At 37.8% G+C, this 12,770-nt stretch overlaps 1 long non-coding RNA gene across 1 annotated transcript; it reads left to right on the plus strand.

Moving 5' to 3' along the window:
• Positions 1-3,990: 3,990 nt before the first annotated feature.
• On the plus strand, positions 3,991-12,520 carry LOC136786397 (uncharacterized). Its single transcript, XR_010824946.1, has 3 exons — positions 3,991-4,232; positions 10,255-10,404; positions 12,360-12,520. It is a non-coding gene; the product is annotated as an uncharacterized lncRNA (long non-coding RNA).
• The last annotated feature ends 250 nt before the right edge of the window (positions 12,521-12,770 follow it).

The following is a 12,770-nucleotide window of genomic DNA, read 5'->3' on the forward strand; positions in this document are numbered from 1 at the left end:
TGAGCCCTATTAATGAACCAAGAAAAGATCAGTTAAATTATAGACTCTGTCTGGGCCCACATGTGCCAGCGAGGTGGGGTTGGTGTAACGTAATGGAGTTTGGTCATCTCCTCTGGTCACATTAACAGTCAAAACCCACTTTGATTTCAGGTGTTGTCTTGCAGAAGCACTGTGCTGGGAGCATCAGTTTAGGGAAAAGCAAGCTGTCCTTGTCTTTCTGCAGTTCAGCAGGCAGTATTAAAAGCAGTTATAGAGGTCCAGGAGGGGTCTGCAGCCACAGACTGCCAGGAATCATGACTCTGGAGACAGGTGGCTGGCTCACTGCATATAGCATTCTGCAGAATACTAAAAATTTCCCAGGATTTTTTTTGGTATTCTTACAAATAAGAAATAACATGACAAGGAGAAGTCAGGCAAATGAGGAAAAACAAGTACTGAAATAGAAAGTGATATTGACTTAAAAGAATCAGAATAAACCACATAAACATGACTGGGTATTTATAACTAAACCCTCTTTCTAGGGGGCACAGACTTCAAGATTTCCACACAGGCATATCTTTAATGGGAAGTGAAGTCTTTATACCATACCACTACATTATTTTAATAAGTTCTTCGTTTACTTCATAAATCTTATTTCATGACGGTTCCTATCTAGATCAGGATAACAAGCCAAGAGCGTTATTTCATTTGACTACTGTAGTGGACAGCTGGGGACAGGTTTTTTTCTTGGTTCCCTGGTTGTGCAACACCTGGAACAGTGGGGTCCAGGTCTATGCACTGAGCACCTACCTGTGTGTTATGAAAATCATGCTCTACTGAGCTAGATAAATCTGACATTTCATTACTGAAGCCCCGAGAGACAGCTTTACAGTGACAAGAAGCCCTTGAGGATTAAACAAAAGTTAGCCCACCAATTTGTTGCAAAAGTTGTAAATGCAGCTACTGCAATGCTGTAGTCTCACTTTCACAGGCTTTCTCAATATTAGGGAATCTTTTCTATAATTTGTAATCACCTACAAGAGATTATTGAAGTAGACATTAACATGACTGGTCCTTAATAATGGCTGCTCATCATAACTATGTAGTAAGCTAAGGAACTCGATTAAAGATGGGCTTGCTTCCTCTATAAGAGTCAAATAACACAGAAGTGACTGAAGATGATGATTTTTGTTCTGTATTTGTGCTCTGGTTTGTAGTATTCCACTCCAGTTATAGCACAGATCACTGTGATTAAATCAGTCAGCAGTAGCTCAAAGCCACCACTGGTTATCTTTCTGCCCTGATAAGCAAAGATCTCCAAGTATACAGGCTTTGGAACAAATTCGCCTTGGGTCACTTGCTTTGCTAGCAAGGACATTGCAGTATTTTTAACAATATGTTTTACTTTGAGAGGTCAGTGACTTTTGTCTGGGTATTTTTTTGTTCTTAGTATAACATTTACCTAAATATTCAGAAAAATCCAAAACGTCAGCGTCTCCTTTACATGGCGTTTTAAGTAGCCATTTTCTTGGTGGGTCCTAAGTGCCCAGGACAATTTGCATGGAAGAAATTGAATGAAAGTTGAGCAGTTTTTCACTGGTCAGGGGAATAAGAATGGAATTACAAAAGATTATTTCAAAATACCATTACAGACATCTGCTTCTTAGGTAGGTTCTCAAAAATGACTGTCCATCTAGATCAGTCGTTGAAAGCTCTCAAGAGACAAAGTGCACAATGCTGAGCTGTTTGTGGTTTCTCATGTGTACTGTATAGTTATATGTCTAGAGCCATTATGGACAATTTGGTACCTCTCTACCAAAAAACAAACAAACCAAAACAAAAAAACAAAGGTTGGGAGGAATAATGTCGCTATAGTTAAAGTAGATCTCAGAATCATAACCGAGCATTCAAAATCACCCAGAGAAAGTATTCGTGTCTCATCATTTTCTTTGTGATATAACTTAATAGACTGCAGTATCTCTCCCTATTTGACTCAAGCAAGTTTAAGTTTTCTGCAATACAGTGAACTGTGCAGAGAAGTTTTCTCCAAAAACCTAATACTAACATATCCATATAAGAGTCCAGCTCAGTAAATAATTAATAGTAAATAGCTTTATTTGGTGAGGTTTTTTCTTCATTTCATTGAAAAAATAGGTTCCTTCCCAAATGTATTTACTACTTGAAATTACAGGGTAAATTTATCAGGCAGCTCTGCATTTTCTATTCCTGAATGAATGGTTTACTATGCATTTTAGAATTCAAAACTGAACCATTTTTGGCTCCAGAGGTAGAATGTGCTTGCATGCAGGATGTTTCACTGCTTCTACATTATAGCCCTCTCTTTACTCTCTACTTTTAGCATAAATACTGGACAAACATAGGGCTAACGTTACACTGAATTTTCGGGAGGAATCTCCCAGATCACTTTTTCCCCACACACAAATAAGAATCTTTTCACGTAATATGTCATAATCATTAGATTGATATACAGCATGGCAACAAGATTTTGGCCATAGTCAGTGAGGCAGTGCGTAGATCCACAGGTGGATGCAGTGCTGCTCAAAGGTCGATACATGGCATGAACTTGATCTTGACAATTAACAACATATTCTTTGCACAGGGATGCTTAACATTATAGCTCCTGACTGGCTCACTGGTCTCACTGTTCAAGCTCGTGGTGGCGTGTGTTGAACTCCTGTGACTTGTGAACCTCAACTGTTTTTTTAAATGTGGAGATGCACCTCCCTTTCACATTTTCATACATGTGGATAAATAGAATGAATAAACTTGTATTTGTATCTCATGTTAGAGATTGTCTGCAGAGCATTAGAAAGCTTAAAAAAAAATAAATCTGCAGTATTGGCATATCCTTCATGGCAAAATCTTTGTACTATTTTAGTACACAATATACAGTATTCTTTAGTATCTGGCTTTTTTTTTTGGCTCTCAAGTTTCAGTAATGGTATTTCAGCAAATGATAAATCCAGTGTGGTCCATAGATGTTATTTCTTTTGAATGTTGTATCTTCTTGACAAAATAACAGCTAGCTACAACATTTTGATCTGGTTAAGTGCTCTTCTGTCTAGGAATATTTGCAGCAACACTTTACAACAAAAAGTCAATTAGCTGTCAGTCACTTAGCTCCATTTCCTGTTTTTTTTTTTTTTTTTGATAGCCTTCACTTTTCACATTGAGGATTTCTTTAGCTGAGACTTTAATCCCATGTTAATAAAGATAATGTTATTAACACCTCCAAGTGCCAGCTTTTCTAGTCATCCTTCAGGATAATCAGATCTTAGACTGCAAACTTTTACCATTTGCTTTTTCTTGAGGACAGCAGAAGCTTGAAGATACAAAAATGAGCAGAGTGAATGCATCTGACTGAATGAGATAATCAATATGAACATCATATATTCATGATTCATTATTAACATTCCTAGATGATTTTGTCACAATCTGTGATATAAGTACCATCAATTTCCAAAATTTCAAGAGAAAGTTCTAAAAAAAATCTCAAAATAATTTAAAAGCTTTTAAAATGTGACTTTCACATGAAAATGTTTTTATCCACAGATGGATTATGAGCTTACCAGCTCTGCTTAGGCTCAGAGGTAGCTCTACTGAATTAATTCTGGCAGTGTTTGGATCATAAATCTTTTATTGCAGTTTTGTTATGATTAGCTTACGTCTTGAAATGGTCTGATATGTGCTCAATTATATAAAATGTGCATTTAAAAGAAAACTGGATGAGAGCTTTGTTGGACCTGGCTCTTATTGTTGGGGTCAGTTTCAAGGACAAAATTTATTGCTGCTTTTTTTTTTTTAAACGGAAAAAAATCATAGAAAAAAGCTACAAAAATGCTTCAAGAAACTGGCATTTTACTTTAAAAATAAAATATGAGTAGAAAGAAGTGATTTTATTTTATTTATTATTGTTGGAAGCTGCATGTTTAAACTGAGGAGAATTTCTTGCACAGCCCAGACTGCCCCAGGCAAGGCTTGGGGAGCTCTGTGGAAAGGACTTTTCATTTTAAACAGTAGAGACCCTGCAGCTGATGCAAAATGCTCCCGTCCAAGTTTAACACCCTTTCCTGGGGACCAGACACAGAGCACCCCAGCTACAAAGTGCCTCTGTGGATATCACAGAGACACCCTGAGGGGAAAAGTCTGACTGTCCTTCTGCAGCTAGCAGTTTCTGCAGTCTACAGCATCTGGCTTTCCACTCAGCTATTTCAGCTTTTTGAGGATTTCAGGTAGGATAATTTGTGGGTGAGCTGGATCCTGGATATACATAGAAGTAAATGGTGATGTTGGAGGTAGCAAAATACATGAGGAATGTAAAATACATTTTTAAAAAGTTTAAAATGTAGTCCTTGCCGCATGTGCAAAAAAAAAAAATCCCAAACAAATTAAAAAGTTGCTCAGAAATAGTCATTTAATTAAATATAGTTAAGAATTAGAATCCAATTAATTTCTGGAGAAATGGAACTGTAAAGTATTTTTCATTAATTGCAATGTCATTAACTTACCATGTTACTGCACCAACTGAATGAAGAATTTAAATAAATTCAAATGTGTTGTGTCAAATTCAAGGTTCTTTCAAATGGATCAGGAAAGAATGAAGTGTTATACTGAGATGACAAGTATAAAGTTTAATTTTATTTTATTTTAAGTGCACAATTTGCACGTCAAATAGATGGCTGTTCACAGAATCAATTTATTTCTGAGACCTTTGATCAAAGATTTGGGGGGAGCCATAAAAGAGTGATTCTGTAGAAAATGTTTTCTAATGAGAACTGGCGCCATTTGGGTAGGTAGATGAAAGCACACCTAATCTTTTTTACTCCTCCTTCTTAATAATACCCTTAGATTCAAAAATTAAGCACAGCAGGAAGAAAGATCCTGTACAGCTTATGTCTCTGCACTAATAAAGCAAGCTGTCTGACTGCTGAAATAAGTAGAAATTTCTCATACAGTAAGTCACTTGTCTATGGGTGAACAGGACAAGAAGGCAGTTCAGTTAATTTTCACACAAAATTGAGGAATAAAGATTTGGAACTATGCCCATGGAGGCTGGAATACTTCCTACAGCCTGCAATAAAAGCAGCTCCAAGCAATTCAATTCTGCTGTGTAAGGAAAGATCATGACAGCAGGTCCTATGTTAGGGATAACAGGAAAAAAATCAGAAAATGGAGCCAAGACTTTATATTCTCTTTCCCCCTTTCCAGGTGATGAAGGACAGAAAAATCATAAGGAGGTGAGTGAAATAGGGAGAGTGATGGAGCAGGGTGTAAATGCCCCACATGGATGCAGCCGCATGCCTGTGGCACACTTCATTGCCCAGTCACTGCCCATGCAAAGCTGCAGTCAAACCCTGAGGATTCCCAGCTTGCAATCTATACTGACCTGGTCAGTCCTTTCACCATCATTTCCATCTTCTACCAGAGCCCATTGCACATGGACAGGGTGTTCCATGGAGAGTGTTCTCCCAGTTTGTTATTGCTAGAGTTAATATTTGAGGATAAGGACATTTTCTGAATGTCTGGAAATGCACAAGATTTTGTCATGAATGGATTGAAAGGAGATTTTTTTGTTCTGACCTAATGAAATAGAGATGCTGAAATAAAATATGTCCTCTGTAGTTACTGGTATTTCATGTTAATATAGTTGACATTTTGCTCCCTCTTTTCTAGGAAGCTATTAGCTTTTATTATTCGTTTAACTGCATCAAATTATCCGCTAATACCCACTGCTGAGAACTACATGGCCTCAGTAGTTTTACAAGTGATACTGAAATAAAGTTAAGATAAATTAATACAGGGAAAATCTTGAAATGAAACCACTTGACCCTTATTAAAATTTGCTACTAAAACCCTTTGGTGTTGTGTTTAATGTATGAAATCGCTGTATCATTTAAAATGACAATGTGAAGTGGTATGGCTGCTTTAAAACAGCTTTTTAAAAATGAGGGTTATCATGCATTTGCTGCTTAACCATGAATCCCATGAGAACTGAATTGTTTCCCTATATTAAATTAAAAGGCAATAATCTTTTCAGACACAGTATCCCAGATACTAATTCTTGCTCTGTGTGAATTGGAGTCTATCAGTCCTAGGCTTGCCAAGACTCAAAAAATGGAGGAAAATAAACAAAACTATACTGCATGCCAGGAAGAAAAGACATGGGCCAGTAGTTCAGCCCATAAATCCTTCTCTATAAGATATATGTTTCTAAAAACTGTCCAATAGCTCAGCCTTTCAGTGACGGCTATCAGGATACTACTGTGTGACCAAAACTGCTCCTCGGTATAGATGCTGATGGGCATCACACCATGTCTTTGAGGCCATATCTATAAAAAAGTTACCCACTCAGCTATTTTCGAGATTCAGAGTTGGAAAACCTTCCTGTGTCTCCTCTTACAGGGCCTGGCATTAAAATGGGTTATAGGGAAAGATACAGATCAGATGGGTCCAAGCCATCAGTACCCAAGTATGCTATTGGTGCAGCCAGCTTTTCCCAGCAGATTCTACCCCTTATTCAGTTTGACTTTCCATCGGGTTTGTGGTACTGCACAGTCACTCTTTGTGAATTATCTAGTTGTTTGGAGCAGATTACTGCTGTTGGGAGTCAAAAGCAAAATACTAATGGATGTGCCTTTGTGGTCCATTTGATTTTGCCATTTCTCCTTTTTGGTACAAATTTTGATTTTTATCTGCATTTTACATTTTTGCAACAATATAAAAACAAAAGAAATATAAGTTTTACAGTGTGTTTTTGGTAAAATTAATTCACACTAAATTTAGTTTGATGTTTTTCTGCATGATACCCCTTGTCTTTTGTTGATTTTAGATCTGGCTTGAAATTCAGTACAGCAGTAATGATTGCATTGCAGCCTGGGGCACAGTACTGAGGAAACAACAAACTGCAATGCTGAATCAAGTCAACTCCTTCACATTTGAGAGCAGCTATGTGGGCCTTTGTTATCATTAAATGAACTTCAGTGAGCTTGTGAAGATATGCAGAGACAAGCTCCGTGGAGCTTTTTGTATTTCATATGAACAGAGGATCCATCTCACCCTAGTTGTGTGGATCCAGAGTACAGTGTGTACCCAATTCTGATAATGTTCAGTATAAAATGGAGACAACTAAATTTAGGCATCTCCGTGTAGGTTTATACATGTGAGCCAGATGTCTAAATTCCCATTGTGGTCTTCGAATGAAAATCCCTCAACACAGCTGTGAAGGCAGAAGTTTAAGAGATTTCTGCTTGCCCTAAAAAACAAGGAGACACCCCCACCTCCAAGGGGTGTTTTGAGTCTTCTCTCTCCTTTTAGTCTGTGGGGAGAGCTGGCAGTGTCTCTGTTCTGAAGCAGCTAAATACATTAAAATAAATACAATATGTGGTAAGTTAATGAATGCTAATCAAGATTAATATGCTGAAATCACTGAGATTCATCTTTTCAAGAGAGGGATAAGTCAGAGGAAAATCAAGCTGCATATGTCTGATAGCTGCACAAAATTGCTGTAGATGATTTAATGGGTCATTTTTATTATTTATGCTGTATGCATTCCAATTCAGTAACAAAAAGACTTGCCAGCGTGAGATTAACTGAGGGATCGTTGTGTCAACCAATACGTGAAACTGGTTCCAAATACTCTTGAATTCACCAAATGCATGAAATACCCCAAATCAAGCTATTGTGGGGGCATCATACACCCACTGGTTCACAGAGAAACATGAAACCATCTCTGCTTAACATGAGAGGATCATTTTTTCTCGTTCTCAAGACATAATCAAACTTAAGAAATACTCTACATCTTGTAATAGTTACATACTGTGCACATAATTATCTGTGGACCCTGAGAGATATCTAAGGATCTGCAAGGAGGGGCAAGAAACTGGTAAAATGTAGTTTTGTTAAGGCAAAAACATCCAACAGCAATTGTGTACAGTGGGATGGGGCAGAAGAAGTGCAAGGCAGTAACTAACAGGTCTGTTCAGATGTTTCACCAGCAAAAGAAATATGAAAGTAGAGGACGATGATGGGGTCAGAGAGAATTATGGCAATGCAGTATCATAGGAAAAGAAAAGAGGTCAAAAGCTGCATAATTTATAACTTTTTTTTTTTGTCATAGTATTTATTTACCACAGCAGGAGTTACACACAGAGTTCATTTATTTATTTTTTTCATATGCACTAAATCTGAAAACCAAAAAATCTTTTTTTTTTTTTTTTTAACACGTTCACTTTCATTGTTGACACCTTATATCTCAGTTCAGCTGTTTTTCAATGCAAATAATTCTAGATGTTCATTTTGGAGAAACTGATAGTGAAATGTCACCTCTATGAAATCAAATGTATTCAGTAATGTCTGCCATAACTGGTAATCTTTTCTATGTCTGTCACACCTGGCTGGGTGTGACAGAAATAATAAATTATGAAATAATTTCAGCAGAAAATATTGATTTATTTATATTTGTAATTACATCCATCAAAAGAAAAGATTCTTTTTGACAATTTTCTTCAATTTTAATTTTTATAAAACTGATTTTTGAAAATATTCTAAGATTCTCTTAAATGAGGAATTTTGTTTTTCAATTTTTAAATCAAATTTCATCTTATATTGTAAACTAGGAAGGAAACAAGAAAATGTTTTAAAAATGAAGAATTGTCTAAGTAAAAGCTTGACCTGAATCTACTTATTTTTCTGTTCCAATTTACAATTTACATCAGCTTTTGTACCAGCACATTTTTTTTCTGTTTCAAAAATTTTATGCAGAATGAAAGAAGCAGCTCTGAATGTGTAAAACCTCATACTTTAAAGGAGAGAGAAATGTATCTGGACTCCCGAGAGGTGACAAGCTTAGAATACATCTCTGATCTTAATGACATCAGTGTGTTTTTTTGTTTTGTTTTTGTTTTTCCTGTTGCTGAACTTTTCTAATGGTACTTTGGTTTCTGAAGTTTTAATTAAGCAAGAAAAGCCCCAAGTATCATGAAACCCTCTGTAGGTCTGCAGATGCAAGTCTCACTCTCTTCCTCTGCCACTTTTTTTAAGACAGTCAAGTGTTTCCATGGAGAAACTGTTCTGATATGTTGTGAATTGTCCATATTTTTTTTTTTCATTTCCAGTAGGTTACCTGTGTGCCACGATGACTCTGGGAGAGCATCTCACACTGTCACCCAGATAGCTTGGCTATATGGACAGGTATCAGCATGGAGCAGCTGCTCGAGCTGGCATGAATTGCAGAGCTGCTTCATCTCCTTTAGCACATTCTTGCTTGACTCATTTTTTGTTATACAGCTTGGCTTCTACTCCCTGGCCAGCTCCAGACAGCTGAAGTTTCATGATAAAAGAAACGGAATCCCCCTGCTAGGCTCCAAACTGGACTTTCCTGACAAAAGGAACATTACTGCTATCATTCAGATACTAGTACCTGCCTCGAGTCTTTTGACTTTTTAGCAAACTTCAACCTTCATCATTTCAGCAGAACAATGACTCTGTATTAATACAGGTACTATTTCTATGGGTTCTGCTAGCTCAAAAGCTGTCAGTAGAAAGAGATTGCCGGGAACCCTCTCTCGTGGATGCTTTCAGTTTTACAGTAAGCAGGTTCATAATGGGTATAACATTGGCTGTCACCATAATGAATTGACTCATATCACAGCTGACCTATGTGCAAATGAAAGGAGAGGAGAAAAAACATTGATAAATGGTGACAATATACATGCGTTTAGAGTTTTTCCTTGGTAGGTCTACATACAATCAAAAGAAGGAGAATATTCATCGTTATCCTTCTTTTCTTCAGGTAGGGACACAAAGGACGGGCCTGGGCTGCACTCACTTTGCATAGTTAAGCTTGTTTTGCATGAACCTACCCTGAGGGTAAATATCCTGGGGTGATTAGTTCACATGTGTTTCTGCAACTGGACTGTTACCAGCAGCTGAGCTATAGGCAGCTGAAGACATTCCTATGCTTGCAAAATCTATGCTGTGCTGCAACCAAAGAAGTGGTGTAGCGGTAGCATATGTAAAGATACAATTTCAACCAAGAGATGTCAGGCAGCTGAAAGACCCACATATTGAGGCAGCAAAATTTGTGAGCACTGGTGAAAACTTGGTACTGGGCTGGTTGGCCACAGTCACGTAGTGAATCTGTGACAGCTCTGAACTGGGCCAGGAGGAAGATAGCAGTTCTGTTTCATGACAGTTTTTTGGTTCTGATATGCTGTTATTCCAGGTAGAATCACTTTTTTTTTTTTTTTTTTCCAGAAAAAGATGGAGTCTTATCAAAACATACTCAGACATTTTTAGACCATCTATTTTAGCTACTTCTTTCCCTGGCAATAACCTCAGAAAAACTCCTGTTGGAAGCACCACTGATGCTAACAGTACGTCCACTAAAATATCTTTGGTGAAATGGTGAGTTTTCCTTCCAAAACTCATAAAAACTATTCCAAATGTGAATTTTGCATCTCAAGCTGAAGTAACAGTAGGCTGACCTTTCTTTAACCTATCCCTTTACCTATGCTACTGTTTAAATACTGATGTTATATCTCTAATGACTCCTATACAGTCAGAATATACTTGGACAAGTTGTGTGACCTTAGCTCACCTAAGTCTTCATACAGTTACTGAGAATGGTATATATAGGAATATTAGAACTACAATATTCTTAGAAATATTCCTATATAGGTATACAATACGATAAAACGGTAATATTGTATCACTTCCAGGAAAGAGTGGGAAGAGAGACCTTGTCATTCCTGGAAGACATAATTATTTTGGTCTTTTATTGGTGGTATTTGGCTCCCTGGTTTCCCTGGCTCATTTCTTTCCCCCAGTACAGTAGAGAGATGGTGCCAACGTGCTGCTTACCTTTTTTTCCCATCTCACCCTTTCATGGAGAGGAACTGGGGGGAGCTGGGCTGTTGAGGAGTTGTGGCAGAGCTACTTGGAACTGGCATTTTTTTGGAGATATCACATCACGTATCATATCACATGCATCTCTAGCCTTACTGTGATGACTCTTCCTTATAACCAGAGGCAGTCTGACTCTAGTCTGTTATTTTAAACAAAGGCATAAATAGCTGTGCTCGTAGTTACTCTAGTGTGCACAGTCCAGTCCAGTCATTCTGAATATATGTTGCAGTGGGATAATGATCCCAGGGTGTCCGTTGTTACAGGGAAGATATTGAAGTGAACAGTGGTGAAACAAAGGAACATATCCATAATTTAAACTTAGAGCTTCCAGCAGCAGCCTGAAGGTCTCATTGCAGCAGGGTTTTATAGATGCATGTTAACAGTAACTCTCTTTCTCTTATACTCTGATCTTTTGCTTACTCTTTGGATGTGATGTTTTAGTTTTGTAGAGGATGTTACCCTCTTTTTGGAATGCCAGACATTGTAGGGTTTCCCCTGCAGCCGTACCTTTTACCATGTCCTCGGGACAGTGCTTTGATTAACTTTCATGTAGATAATTTGTTGGTTTCAGAGAACAAGTTTTTCCAAGAGCGAAACAAGTTCTTTTATTTTATTTATTTTTTTTATTTATTATTTTAGCTCTTTTTCATGTAACTGTTGCTGCGATCTAATGGGACTAAATTTGGTTTCCTTCTAAATAAATCTCAGTGTCATTTAGTGAGACTGCAAAATTAACAAGATGCAGCAGTTCTGTGCTCCATAGCAGGAAGCCAAAAGCAAAGATATTTTACATTAACAAATGAGGTGGAAATGACTTTTCCCCCAAGGATTTGTTTCCCATGGGAAAACTAGTTTCTCAGAAAAGGGGGGCTCTAAATATAGATTGTGTCACAGAGTTCTGAGCCAGCCTGCATCTTCCTCATGTTTCATGGAAAAGCATGACATGAATGCATTCTGTGGTCTCCAGGAAGGCTCAGACAACTCAGAAACATTTTAACAGTTTTACCAACAGCATCAGTGCAGAAGAGCAGGAGCGTGGGGATGTGAAGGTAATGCAGGTGTGTAATTCACTGGAGTGTTAATTAGGCTGAGCAATTATAAAGGGTACAGAAATTCAGCTGGTGGATAAAGCATTTTGCTGCTAGCAAAAGGACAGTGTAAACACTTCCCTCATCTAAGGAAAATATAATGAACATTATGTCCTTGCACTGCTGTCGCAGAGCTAGGAAAAGATGGGCAAGATCTAACTGACGGAGAAAACACATTTTGTCCAAATTTAACAAACATGAAAATTGTATCTTTTAAATGTTTTAATTCTTAACTAAATGGACACTTATTGATGTTGACAACCTGCATTCCTCTTACTGTCTCCACAGTAGGAGTGTAGCCTCTTACTGTCTCCACAGCTAACTACCTTCAGGCCTTTTATAAGTGACTTTGTTCTTTCTGTTCAGGTGTACATTAGGGATGAGTCAAAATGTTCAACCGCACAAGGTGATGAGTGCTTCTGTTAAGCCACCTGGGATCCAAGAATACCTGGTCAAGTATTTTGTGAGCTTCTGCCTGCTTAAACTGGCCGACATGGGGAAGAAAACCACCAGAGATTCAAAGATGGGACTAAAGATGGGACAAAGATGGGACAGGGAAAATTTATGAGAAGTCCTCAAGACTCGTTCCTCTGGGGACCTGGCTGCAAATGGTAGAGAATGACTGAGATGATCTGAACTCCTGGTATTTTCTCCACTGGACAGGAGTAAAAATCTCATGATTTTATATAAATTTTGCTGTCCTGGGTTATGTCTGAAATGGGCCTATATTTTTGTCACCAAGGATTATTTATCCAGAGGGTCAAGCAGATGAGCCAG

Source organism: Anser cygnoides, chromosome 14 (assembly GCF_040182565.1).
Source record: "Anser cygnoides isolate HZ-2024a breed goose chromosome 14, Taihu_goose_T2T_genome, whole genome shotgun sequence".
Classification (NCBI taxonomy): domain Eukaryota; kingdom Metazoa; phylum Chordata; class Aves; order Anseriformes; family Anatidae; genus Anser; species Anser cygnoides.